The following is a 13,620-nucleotide window of genomic DNA, read 5'->3' as shown; positions in this document are numbered from 1 at the left end:
GTCAGATAACTCTGTCAGGTTAATTACTATTTTTGTGCCTCTGTTTCATCATCCATAAAATGGGGATAATAGTAGTACCTATCTCATAGGGTTGTTGTGGGATTAAATGAATTATTATACGTGAAGCACTAAGAAAAGTTCTTTGTCCATATAAATGTGACAGAAATGCTAGCTTTTATTTTTAACAGTTATTATAATAAACTTTAAAGATAGATTTGAAGCATCCCCTCCCCTTTTCTATGATCATGTTTCAATCTCTCCTTCCCTTAAATTTGTTATTGATCATTTGCATGCATTGTTCTGTAGTTACTAAGAGTTAGTGTATTTGTACGAATCCATATTGTTTAGCAGATTTTCTCAACTTCATATAAATGGCATCGTACTATGAGCGAACTGTTGCAACTTCTTTTAACTTACGTTTTTGATGTTTGTCTATTAGACACATTTCACCCTACTTAATTTGTATTAACTCACTTCCTAAGAGTCTTTGCTTAAATGCCGTTTTCTCAACAAGAAATATTCTGAGCATCTTGCTTTAAATTACCCGACCCCGCTCTTCTCCCCCTTCCACTGTTCTGTTTTTTCTTTCTGACAGAGTGCTCATTACTTTGTAAAATACTTCAGAACTTACTTATTAGTTTATCTTTATTGCTTATCTTCCCCTTAGAACACAAACACTAAGGAGGGATTTTTGTCTATTTTCGTTTTTCTACTAATGTGGCTCCAACGTCGTGACAGTGCCTGGCAGGAAGTGGGTGCACAGCGATGTTGAATGATCGATGCTGAATGATTTTGTCTCTCCTCCTACTGATGGTCACTCAGATGTTTTCTTTTGTTGCTGTTGTTATTACAAAATGGTTGCAGCAAATATTCTCGTAACTACCTGCTTGCGTAACTGTGGACGTTTCTCTCTGGTAGACACCTACCAGTGAAGTTGCTGGGTGAAAGGTGAGTATCTTCAAATTCTTTTTAGCTGCTTTAGGGTGCCTTAGACCCATCAGGAGCTGGCTACTGAAAAGCAATGCATGATTAATTCTTTACAGACATCAGCGACAGAGGAAGTGTTATGATAAGCTTGGTTTTATTTATTAAAGCGATAATGCTTTGAAATTTGATTATATGAAGTCCTGCTGCTGACTTTGAATGCAGTTGCTCAGTCAAGATGTTTTAGTGGATTTTACATGGCTACTGTCAACACAGGGCTCTCAGGCCAATTCAGAAATGGCTTCTTCAGCAAAGTGCACGGAGACCCTAATCACCGGGCTCCCCTGGAGTGGAAAGGAGCCCACCAAAGCCACTCATAGATCCAGCCTGCAGCTGCGCCCCGCCCTGTCTGGCTTGTGACGAAATGCAATTGTCCAGGGTTTTGCTGCATTATCTGTGATCACATTGAACCATCACTTATTTTTGATGCTATTTTGTCAGCCAGTTTCCTTTTCAAAGTCATACTTAAGGGGAAAATAGAAGGTAACTGTAATTGTCAAGCTGACATTAGGGATTCTAAGCTGTAGCCAAGAGAGAAATTAATCCTCAAAGCGTTTCACACCAAACAGCAGCAATCTGCAAATTGCAGATTATTTGTGTCGTGTGGCCAGTGCCAGTAGCAATCAGAGAGCTGAAAGCCATTTCAATTTTTATCCCAAGCCCGGGTGCTCACGGTTTCCCATTGAGCCCAAAGGATATCACAATTGCCCCTGTGATGATTTGCAAGGAAATTAAAAGAAAAAATAGTGATTGAAGAGGCATGTGGTTTTTAATGCTTTTCAAGGGAATATATTTTCCAAATGAGCTTCCCCTACTTCACAGCATGGTGAATGAGAAAATTCAGCGAAAGCTTTCCTAAAAAGCTGTAGTTCAGTTAATTCCCCAAAGGATTTTTGTGCCTTGTTTTTTAATAGTTGTCAGTGACTTTGTGGAAATGACCCACAACTTCATAATGTATTTTCTGGAGGAAATTCATAGTTAGATTGTAAAATAATCTTTATGATATAGGAACAGAATGAAAGTAAATGTTGATTACAGTTACTAATCGAAATTTTTAAGATCCCAGTTTCAAAATTATCCTTGAAAGAAATTAGGATTCAGGGGGCAGGAATAGTTCAGTGGTAGAGCATGTGCTTAGCATGCACGAGGTTCTAGGTTCAATCCCCAGTACCTCCATTAAAATAAATAAATAAACCTAATTACCTCCCCTCCAAAATTTTTTTAGTATTTTTAAAAATTAAGATGCAATTCTGTCTTCATATAAATGTACAGCAGCTTTTTTATATGAATTTCCTTATTAATTTTAATACCAAGCAGGCAACTTATTTTCATTTACAGTGAGTTCAGATTTTTAGAAAGCAGGTGTAAGCAGTGAGTGAGGAGTTTTGCAGCTGGGAAGAAACCATCAAAGAGCACAAACCTGGGAGCATATCATTAGGACAAGCCCAGAGTGAGATGAAAGTCTCATTTCAAGATCAACGGCAGCAAAGCAGCCTTTTACAGTCGCGTCAAGGGCAAGAACAATGAGGGAAACGACGGTGAGAGGAGAAGGCTGCACGATGCTAACAGGTGGAGAAACTGACCCCATTCCTGTTCTTGCTATTTTCTCGGGCAAAGAGAATGTTTCCCATGTCGGAAAGGACAAAAGAAACAATTGAGGGAGGAGCTTGTCTTAAGAAAACTGAGAACAGCACAAGGACAAGAGTAAGAACAACAGAAGAAGAGCGAACATTTTCAGCATCATTAGATCTCCAAATACTCCTATATGTAATCGCAGGGTCACTGCCGGGAATCCTTGAAACAGCATAGAGAACAGAGTTCAGAATTCTGGAGCTGGATGGAGAACAATTTTTTTTTTAACTTTTCAAAATGAGGAAAGATATAATCTCAAAAATAAAAAATTGAAGAGCAATGAGTTTGATATCAGTTTCAGCCATCAACTACCCTCAAAAAAGTGCGAACATGCATGGAATCACTAAGAGTCATCTCTGATTCCCAAAGCTGAAAGTGGAAGAGGTCATGTGTGAGGGGCGGGCTGCGCTCATAATGAAACTTCATGACTTTAAAGTGAAAGCCGGACCCTGGGGTGCAGAGGTGGAGCCGGCAACTGGAGACAGATGGAAAGCAGATGCAGGGCTTCCTTTGAAGCAGTCAGGCGACCGTAGAAGAGAGAATTAGAAACAGAACAATGGGCTGGAGACAGAGCCCGTGTTTGGATGACAGGAAGATGATGGGACAACAAAGAAAATGGAGAAGCAAAGAAATGGGCAGAAGAGTAAAGTGAGTCACAACTGAAGAGGGGGTTGTTCGAAAAATGGTGGGTTGATCCGACGTCAGGTACGACAGAGAAATGGGAGTGAAACAGGACTGGCCTGGGCCACTGGAAGTAAAAACTGAACTAAGCAAACGGGTCCTGCCCTGGGGCCCCCTCTGTCTGCCGCCTCCATCCTTCTCCCCATAGGAGTCCACAGGACCTGAGCCCTGCCTGGGTTTCTGGACTTCAGAATTCCCAGCACAGACAGCCCTGAGACTCTTAACTGGCTCTGTCTTCCCGAAGGCAATGGCCAAGGGGTAACTCGTGGTGGAGGGCCGGGCCGTGGAGCTTGAACCTGAGGGCTGCACCAGAGGTGTGCGAGGGGCCCTTCAAGGATGTAGGAACCTGGGAATCAGAGGAGGGAAGGGCCAGGTGCAGCCACATTCAGGAGCAGACCTCCAGGGCTGAAAGTTCTCAATCATCACCTTCCAGATCCTCAAACATGTGCATTTGTCAAAGAAAAAGGGCGAAACATTTTTTTAACAGTTTTTTAGTTTGGCTTATAACTTCTAAATATTCAGACAAATAATAGATCGTTGCACCTTCCCTGGGACAACAAGGTAGAGGTCTGTTCTGGGGGCGGCCCTAGCTACTGGGCCCCCAGTCCGAGTGGCCCTTACAGAACGCTCCCGCAGTGGGGTGGGAGGAGCCCCGCCAGTGAGATGTCAGAGGTGAGACGAGGAAGTGAGCATAGCAAGTGTGGAAACCCTCATCCAAAATCCTGACCTTGCACACAGAGAACAAGCCTCTCAAAGCCTGTGTGGGACAAAGCTCCTTAAGGTTCGGTCTGTCTCGACCTCGGGTTCCCCAGCGTCCGGTCACGTGTCTGACAGCGAAGGCAGGAGTGAGTGTGGCAGCAACACAGGAACAGGAGACTTTCCGTGCAGCACATTTGAACAGGAATTTTGCCAACTACAAGGTCACAGCTGAGGGCAGAGGGGAAGGAAGTGAACACCTGGACACTTCCTAGACATGTTCACATGTTACGGATTATTCCAGGCAAGTGAGAAGGTTAATAAAGGTTTAAAAGGATTGAATATGATTTCTATTGCAAATCTAGAACTAGTGTCTAGAACTAATAAGAATGTGTCATTATTAGAGTGGAATTCTTTCTCTGATCCTGTAATCCTCTGATACCTGTCACTGGAAATCCTGAGACGGAGTCTCTAATGCAGCTGTCAGTGTGTTAGAGGGAGGAGTTCTGTTCTAAGAGAGGTTGGTCTAGAGTGAGTAACAGCTAATAACTCTTTAAAAACTAAGATACGTTTGTTCTTTAGTACCGGATTATCTGTTACGTAGATCCGTCTGTAATCACTGAAGATGTTAAATGCCAGCAAGTCCATACAATCTAGGAGTTAAATCTGGTGGTCACTGATGCAAGTGAGATCATCAGATTGCACGTGGCGTTTGCACGGCTGCCTTAAGAAAAACGTTTTGGCGTTTCCATGATGGTCTGAGTTACTGCCCGTCAGAGTGGCCCCTGTCTGAACTCACTCAACAGACATGGCCTCCGCCTTCCATGGATAACAGGGCTCAATTCTTGCTGAAAATTAGCTCATTTTGACAAGGCCAGTAGGAAATGGAACTTCTCAAGGACTCTCTCTTGCTTGATTAGTGGCATACTAATAGTTTTCATTTCAAAATTCAACCTTGTGCCTAGGGCCAGTTGACTTCCAGTCGTAAGTCCTTAATTCTGTGCAGGTTATCGAGTCATCTATTTCCCAGGGCTCTAGTTAGTGAAAACCGGAAGGCAATGCCTTTTCCCTCTTAATTAATTTGTCCATTCAGCACGTGTTCATTGGATACTACCCTCGTGCTGGCCCCTGTGCCAGTCCCCAGGCCCTCGCCAAGGCAGTGAGCGAGTCCCTGTCCTCCCGGAGCCTGTGTTCAGGGTGGGAAAAGCAGACCCTAACAGATAGTTACACACATAGTTCAAGGGGCTTGTGACGGGCACAGCACACGTGGGCCCTCAAACTGCCTCTTAAACCAACATAATTAGTTGTCACTGATGCATGCTTTATACACGTGCCAACCCATTTAGGTTGACTGTGTGACCGTTTTCAGTAGACGCTGCAGACTGGCTCCACCAGCAAAGACAGCCCGTGTTCATATCCCTTCCTGTTCATTTTTTCACAGTCACTTCATGATGGATACTTCTAACCTCTAAAGTTTGGTCTTGCTTTTTGGTTTTTTGTTCTGTGTAGATTTTTTATGTCTCCAGGGTAACACGTTTTTCTCCCCCAAACACAAGAGGTGTGCTCAAGTTAATCAGACTCATCTTATCACTTGGAGGGTGAAAATAATGTGGTGCGTGAAATCCTGAATTTGTGGCATCTTTATATATAAAGCTAATACCTGTTTTTGTTAAACCCCCCTCACAGGGCAGACTGGGGTTTGCAGTGCATGGCCTAGGGTTCAGAGGTAGAATTTCAAGGTGAACCTGTCGTTACTCAGCCCTGTGACTGGCTTCACTTACAATCCGGGTGACCAAAGGCAAATCACCCTGAATATGACAAAGAAGCTGCAAGTAGAAAACAGAGCCCTTCCCCGCTCGCCCACAATAAAAAAAAGCAGGTCCACTCTGGTTAAACAGAACCAAGGGGCGTCAGTTCTAGCCTCTCGACATCTTTGTGGGCTATCTGTTTTTAAACCACAGCTTGCTTGTCGTAATCGTCCATCTGTTAATCATATACTCCAGCGACGCCCTTGCTGTGTGTCACGGCTGACTCGGAAGGCTGAGCAGAAGGCAGAGTAAGCACTTGCTAACCATCCCTTTCGTCGAAAATTTGCGTGCGTTTCGCTTTGGCGTGCTTGGATCAGTGGGTGTGTCTGGGGACCCGCGGCTTAGGTTGTGTGCGTTACTGCCTCGATTCGTGCACAAGGTAAGTGTAGATGTGTGACGGCTGCAATTTGAAATGACTGGTGAGACTTGGCGGAAAAAAATTCCAGCTAGTTTCAAAGGTAAAAATACATCATAAAGCTTTATGATATCAAATAAAGACATCGAATTGCTTCCTAATCATTACAGATTATTGTCGTGAGTAAAGGAATTAATGGATTAATAAAAAAACGCAGCACACTTAAAGCCCTAAGTGTATACTAACCATACTTCCCTAAGCATATATGATCTGATCATGTGTACATATACATGTATGTATATACACACATATACACACATATGTATGTGTTATACACGCACATACATACTTGATCATCTGTTGTCTTTCAGCGTATTGTTATAAATCTCAGTTACTTCATCGAATTTTGGGCTCCTTTAGCAAAATTGGCCTCTAAATATTGAGGGTTTGGGAAACAAGGGATTTCTGGGACAACAGTAGAATGGGCTATCCGAGTACAGCCTGGCCAGTGCTCCTACGTTCCAGTCACGTTCACGGTAGCAACTGCCATCCATAAGAGCCGACCACGAACAAGGAGCCGCACTAGGTAACTTATACACAAACACATCGACGCACACAGTTCACACCCACCCTCTAAGCTGTACGTTCTTACTCCCCTTTTTACAGGTAGGAAATGAAGGCGTTAGCGTTAACACAGCATCTTTGACCTAAGATAACACAGCCAGTTAATGGTATAGAGAAACAGTCCTTTCATTTCCTTCTCCTCTTCTTGCTGCACCACAGTTTCCCCCTTCCTCCCAGGCCAGGTTCCTGGGGTAGGGGAGGGGACCAGGCTGGGACTGAGAACATCTCCATCCTCACATGGAGGATAAAGGGATCGGGGAGTCCCCCCACTGAGGAAAAGGGGACAGGAAAATGCACATCTTGGCAGGATGCTGGTCACCCCTCTTCCAGGCACGTGCGGAAGGACTGCATCCCGATGTGCGTGTCTGTGCCTCACACATTCGTGATTTTATGCACAGTCTTCGTCCACAGAGATGTTACCATTTAGTGCTTTTCCAGTTCCACTGGGTTTGTGAAGGCTTCGCAGGCACTGTTATACTTCATTTCCTTTCTATTTCACACCAAAAGCAGTGCTGGATGCAGCACTGACGCTTAGTTAGCTCATTTCTTCAGCAGGTTTTTTTTTTTCAAAGAAAGACGTTGATAGCAAATTAAAATGCCTAGTAGGACCTGTTATACTACTCAGTGCTTCTTACCCCAAAACCATCGTTTAACGTGTTTTCCAAGTAATTGAGTTTCACATTTGCCCTCCCAAGACTTGAAGCCATGGTTTTACTTTCTAATCCGGACAAGACTAGAAAGAAGTGGCCACGTCCCCATCATCAGCTTTGAAACCCACCATCTGAAGGAGTCTCAGGGCTCTCACTTGGTAAATGACCTGCTAATGTCACCAGGTTGTTGAAATTTCCTCTTATAGCAGAAATGACTTGGCGCCGAACCTTTATTTCTTGTTTTGTCTTTTCTTAACCAGTCTGGTAATGTCTTTTAACCAGTGTATTTAGATAATTCCAACGTCGATATCGTACCTGAGTCTGAGTCTGATGCTCGCCTTAGCTCTTCACTCTGGTTTTCTCGACATTTGACGTGACTAGTAATTATCTGTTGACGTTGGACACGTTATACATGTAGTAGGAACCGGGCCAGACAGGCCTTTAATGTGAGGCTGTATGTCAGTCCAGCAAGGGGCTGGGCTGTGTACTATCAGGAGGTTCAAGATTCCTCTAGCTTTCTTGGTTTTTGTCACCCCTCCTGACACTGGGCTTCCCTAGGCACCCTCCTCAGAGAGAGTCTGTGTCCTGAAGCACTCTCCGGGTCCAGTTCCTGCTGTTTTAAAGGACACCTGCCGGTGTGGTGCTAAGGTGGATGGCTGGGGCGAGGGGAGCGCCTATGATCTTCTGATGAAGTCTCAGTCTTCCAGTGGGTCTGGGTCTTGGGCCTGTGGCCTTCACAGGTGTTTCTCCAGCAGGATAGGGATTATTTTTGTCTCCCTGCCTCCTTCTGCCTCCTCCACATGCAGCGTGCTCAGTCTGTTTCCTCGAAGCCCCGATCCCATTAGCTGCTCTTCCCCACTCACTGCGACGGCAGGCTGCAGTTAGAGGAGACCCTTCTCCCGCAGCGCCTGGGCAGGAGCTGGCCAAGTCCTTCCCCTGGGGAGCAGGCCTGTGTTACAGAGACGGCTCTGGACACTTGTCATGTTTACTCTCCCCCTCTCCCCACCAGAGCCACAAGTGGGTCCTAAGAGGACCTGGTGGGGATCTTAAAGGTAAAGATCAGGAAAATCAGTCAGACCTCAGGCCGCTATAGAGTTGCTCATTCTCACACCCAGTTTATAGTAATTCATCAAAATGACCGTCGCGATGTTCCTACCAATTTATAGTTCCAGGTAAGCAGCTCTGGTTGGCTCGCTGGACTTGCCTGTCTCTCCAGGTTATCAGGGAGATGCTTTGCCCTATGATGTCAGCTCTCTGAAGGGACAAGAAAAACTGTTGATTTTCAGTTGCCTAGATATTTCTTGTTATAAGGATGAGAATAAGAACTTCCAAGCCGTCTACATGTTAGAGCTGAAAAACGAAGTCCAGACCTTCATTTCTTAAGACAATAGATCATGTAGCAACTGTTTCAATTAGCTACTTCCCTTTTAAATAAATAAAATGTTTTAAAGAAATAGCAGCAAGAGTCATTAGATATGGATACGCCATTAATATCATTAGCAATTAATCCAGCTTCTAATTTTTTTTGTAATGTCATCCTGCATTCACATACTTTCAAAGCTACTCCTTGGAATAGTTGTGACTATTATAAAGGAAAAGGCATTTAGAGTAACTGATCTATCTAAGAGCAGGTAACTAGTTCTTTGCTGCAGAACCAGAGCCTCAACCCAGGCCCTAATGACAATGACTTGTTTTAAAAGGCATGAAGCCCCCAGTTTTGATATTCCCCTTCTGCAATCCATACCTCCAACTGCTGTATTTTCAAGTGGTGACAATGGCTGTAGGCTATTCTTTGGGGAAAATTGGATGAAAGGAGACGGAAAGAGATTGGGTGGTAACTATATGCTCAAGGCTAGATTTTTGCTGAATTTTTAAAGGGGGAGATTTGAATACATATGCAGTTTGAAGTGGACAAGCTGCAGAGCAGTAGAGTTTGAGAAGAATGAGTGAGTGGTGAGTTAGACCTACAAGGAGCTGAGAGGAGACAGGTTAGGATGGATGAAAAATGACTCTTATTTTGAGAAAGGGGAACCATTTCCCCTTTATCTTGGAGGAGCAGAGAGGGAGAATACAAAGGGATTTTAACTGGGGAGGGATATGAAGTTCAAGCATGGCACACTTGATAGTGGCCACAGGGCAGGTTCTCTGGAAGGGAGTCAGAGATAGATGACAGGATTCAAGATATATATTGAGATGTGCAGCTTGGAAAGGAGGAGAAGTGGACAGGGTTGGGCCAAGTAACAAGTCGAACTGCCATGCAGGCCCAGCGGAGCTTCAGCCAGCCAGCAGAGACGAGGCAGCCAGCATTGCCCATGAGTAGCTCATGCTGGGACAAAGTAGTGGGGGAATTTCACCTCCCCCTCACCCAGTCAACAGATTTGAGGATCCTGGGAAAGATGCGACCTTAGGCAAGGTGTCTCTCTGCAGCTGAGGAAGACCAGAGTGCACGGCGGGGCTCTCTCACTGTTCTCCTGCAGCCTGGCCACAGTCTTTCTTGCAGGGGGTCTGGGCCCTTCTTCTCCATGTTCACAACAATAGCTTTATAGTTTTGGCCTTGCATCAGGTGAGGCTGTATTTTGAGAATGAAGTACTAAAGGTCAATTGAGGAGAATGGTGATGATTTGGAAGAGTCCCCAAGGGAGATGGGGGAGGGTATTGGCCAAAGACAAGGGATAGGAACAAGTATCACTGAGACTTGACAGGGAGTGGACCCCAAATCTACAGTAGCACCATCCCAACAAGGATGCAGCTTCAGGTAGATGGTGTGACTTTCTGTTAGAAGATCTTCTAGCCCCATTTTGCTACACAACCTGTGACTGGCAGAACTGGAACAGGAGAAGGAAAAACAGGTGGTGGTGATTACCCGGAGCTAGATGTTGGATACTGGCAAAGAAGGTGCAGTGTAAGTACAAAGGAGTCACGGATTCTAAGCATCATTCACGTCTTCCCATGGGCAGAAACCAGGCTGGAGAGACGGCTGAGAGGTCAGAAGAAGTCCACTTACCAATAAGCAAAGCACATTCAGGGTTGGAGGCCAGAGTTGGGGCCTCTGGGATGAGAAGAGAGGGGGGAGGGTAGCAGCCTCTCCCAGGAGCCACAGTCACCAAGCTAGGTGGGTGGGGACCGTGAGGTGGATGACTCATTCAGGGAGCAGCTGCCATTGAATAATTCATGCAGCCGGGCACTGTTCTGGACACCGTTGATAGAGCAGTTAACAAAACAGCAACGGTCCTGTGCACCTTTGCATTTCAGCAGTGGGAGACAGAAAATAAAGTAAATGAGAAGATGATGCATCCTATGGAGAAAATACAGCAGTGACAGGTGCAGGGGGACGAAGATAGGGTGGTCCTGAAAGGTGACATGTGGGCAAGGACTTGAAGGAAGCAAGGAGTGCTCCATGCAGATAACAAGGTCAAGAGCTTTCCAGACAGAGGGAGTAGCAAGTACAAAACCCTGGATATAGCAGCCTGCCCCGGGGAGGGGTGGGGGGCAGGAACCAACAACAGGCAAGTGGAGTCCAAGTGTGATGCGCAATGGAGACAGAGCCCAGGGGCTGCACAGGAGGCCAGGCAGCAGAGGACCTTATGTAGGTCACTGAGGACCTTGGCATTGACTCTTGGTGAGATAGAAAAATCCATGGGTGATTGGCATGGTACCCAACATACATATCTTAACAGGAGCCTCTTAACTGTTACCTTGAGAAAAGACTGACTGACAGGAGCATGAAGGTAGATGATGCTGGGCACTGTGAGGACCCAGTGTGGTCCAAGCAGATGGCTACAGCTTCAAAAGATGACTTACTGTCATGTGCGTGGACCCTGAGTAAAGAATTTGGAAGAAATCAGAGCACACTGCCACCGCTGACACCTGTCCTCACGCAGTCTTCATCTGCCCTCCTTGCCACCTCCACCCCTCCACCAATTTTTTCCTTCCTCCCTACACTACTGAATTCCATATGCATGACCTGCATTTCTAGGTTTATTCTGAAACTCCATCTTCACAATAAGTTTGTATCCATCCATTTCCCACATTGATACCCCTCTGTGGTGTTAAATATCTTGACCCTCTCACAACTCTTCCCTTCCAGCTGTCTGCTGTCTCTATCCTTGTTTATTATAGTTTATTGCACCCACCAGGTGTTTCAGGTAATTAGCTAGTCTTCTGTTGAAGATGTTTATATTTGAGCTATCATTGACATCAATCCTCTTAGTATATCTTAGAAGAATGTTAGAATACAAATTTTGAAGATAGGCTAATTTTAAATTCTGTTTCTTATTTTACCTGTCATTAAATAAGTCAAATCAGTTTTCCTCAAGTTTGAGGGATGCAGAGGACCACTTGTAAAGGAAAAAAATCATCCTTGAAAACTTCGAAGGTTGAATGAAATTATTTTAAATGATATTTCTTAAATATGTCTAGATATACATTTAGAAACTATTTATGGTTATACAACTAGAAGACCCAAATAAAAATTTATAAATTAAAGATAAAAGAAAGCACAAGGCCAAAAGTATCCAAATTAACTCTACGCACTTAATATGGTGGATTTTCTTATGGAAACGGAATCAGTGCTTGGGGTACCAACAGGGCCCTGGGTGGTTGGTGCAGGTTCTTCTGATCTCAGCCTGCCCACGACCCTTGCTGGAGGAGCCTCAGTCCTGCTAGCGCTCCTCCCATGTGATCCTTCTCGCATGCTTGGCACCCGACCACGGGACCCTCGCTTATTGGAAATTCTCTCTGCCGCTCTCCTTTCTGCAGTAATTTCACAAAACCAGAATATGACTCCTTGCTCCCCAGGAGACCTAAAACTCAAGGACTGACAGAAGGCTGAATTTCCACTGCAGCTTTTGGTTGAACTGCAGCCAACCAAGTGACCCAGAATATTCCTTTACTAATTCTTGAGACCAGAATAGCAGCTCAGAAGTGAACAGCTTCTCAGAAAAGAACCTCAGGCTGCAAGTCTTCTCGGCCTCCAGCTGGAGAAACGCAGCTCAGATGTCTCTTCTAACGTCAGATCTCCCGTTCCTACTTTGTAGATTGGATGTAACTGTGGCAATTGACTTACTAGGTTTCCACCAAAACGTCCACGTCCGGATTTTTATTGATTTTCTTGGACTGTTGCCGGGTGGTGACATCACCTTTTTACGTTTTGTTTATATTTTTTAAAATGCTTTGTATTACCTTAGTGAAAGTTTACGGACCACCTTCTCAGAGTATAGAATACAGTAACATCAAAGACTAGAATATCGAATATAATAGCAAAGACCAAATCTATGTTCCAGCATTTTACAGGACCACAGAATGTCAGAATTGGAAACAACCCAAGTTAAATTCATCTCTAAAATACTCTGCATAAATATAGTCATTTGGCCTCTATCTGAAAACCTCCAGTTACTGGCTTAGAAAGCAGTGTATTCCATTTTTAAATTAGAAATGTGTTCGTATTGAACCCAAGTGTACCTGCTGTAATTTCACTTGTGGGTTACAATCCTATCTTCTAGAATAACACACACATCCCATCTCTCTTGCAGAGGATAACTCCTGTACCCTGTAAGGACACTTCCCTCCCTCCTCAGCCTGCCCTCGCGCAGGCACATGTCCTCTGCTCTTTCCACCTTCTTACATCACAGCGCGGAGAAATGGCTCAGACGTAGTCTGGACACATTTTCATACAGCCCAGTTTCCTTAATAGAAATGTCAACAGATTGTGTCATCCATAGATCTGATCCCAAATAAACAGTTATCAATTTTGTTTCCAGAGTTTATATTATAAATAACTGCAAATTAATACTGTGGAATAACTCTGTTTAAAAGATAAGGATGGAACCCATTTTAAATGGTATTAGTATGTGCCGGCAGATAGATAGATAGATAGACATATAGAGAGAGATACACGTGTATACTTATGTATATATGTTTATGTATATTTATGAGTATTATTTATTTACTTTTTTTTTTTACAACTGAAGAAAGAAAATGTGAAAGCTTGAATACGCTCCCACTGTCTGGGTAGGACCAGAAGAAGACCGCCATGGCCTTCTTCCCATGTTCTTTCCATGAGAGACCCTTTCCCAACTGAAATGCAGCATCTTTAGGGTTTTGACAAAGCCTCCTGGAAGAACCAGGCAAGGCTCTCAACCAGAGCCGAATCCCAGAAGACAGGGCGTCCAGCTGTCCTATCTTCCTTGTT

General features: G+C 44.4%; 1 protein-coding gene across 4 annotated transcripts in view; it reads left to right on the top strand.

Moving 5' to 3' along the window:
• The window catches only part of PRKN (parkin RBR E3 ubiquitin protein ligase), a 1,151,747-nt gene that overhangs the window by 947,599 nt on the left and 190,528 nt on the right, over positions 1 to 13,620 (top strand). The window lies entirely within an intron of this gene.

The sequence above is a fragment of the Vicugna pacos genome, chromosome 8 (genome assembly GCF_048564905.1).
Source record: "Vicugna pacos chromosome 8, VicPac4, whole genome shotgun sequence".
NCBI lineage: Eukaryota > Metazoa > Chordata > Mammalia > Artiodactyla > Camelidae > Vicugna > Vicugna pacos.
Note: the sequence above shows the minus strand (reverse complement) of the source record. Positions and strands in the feature narration are given on the sequence as shown.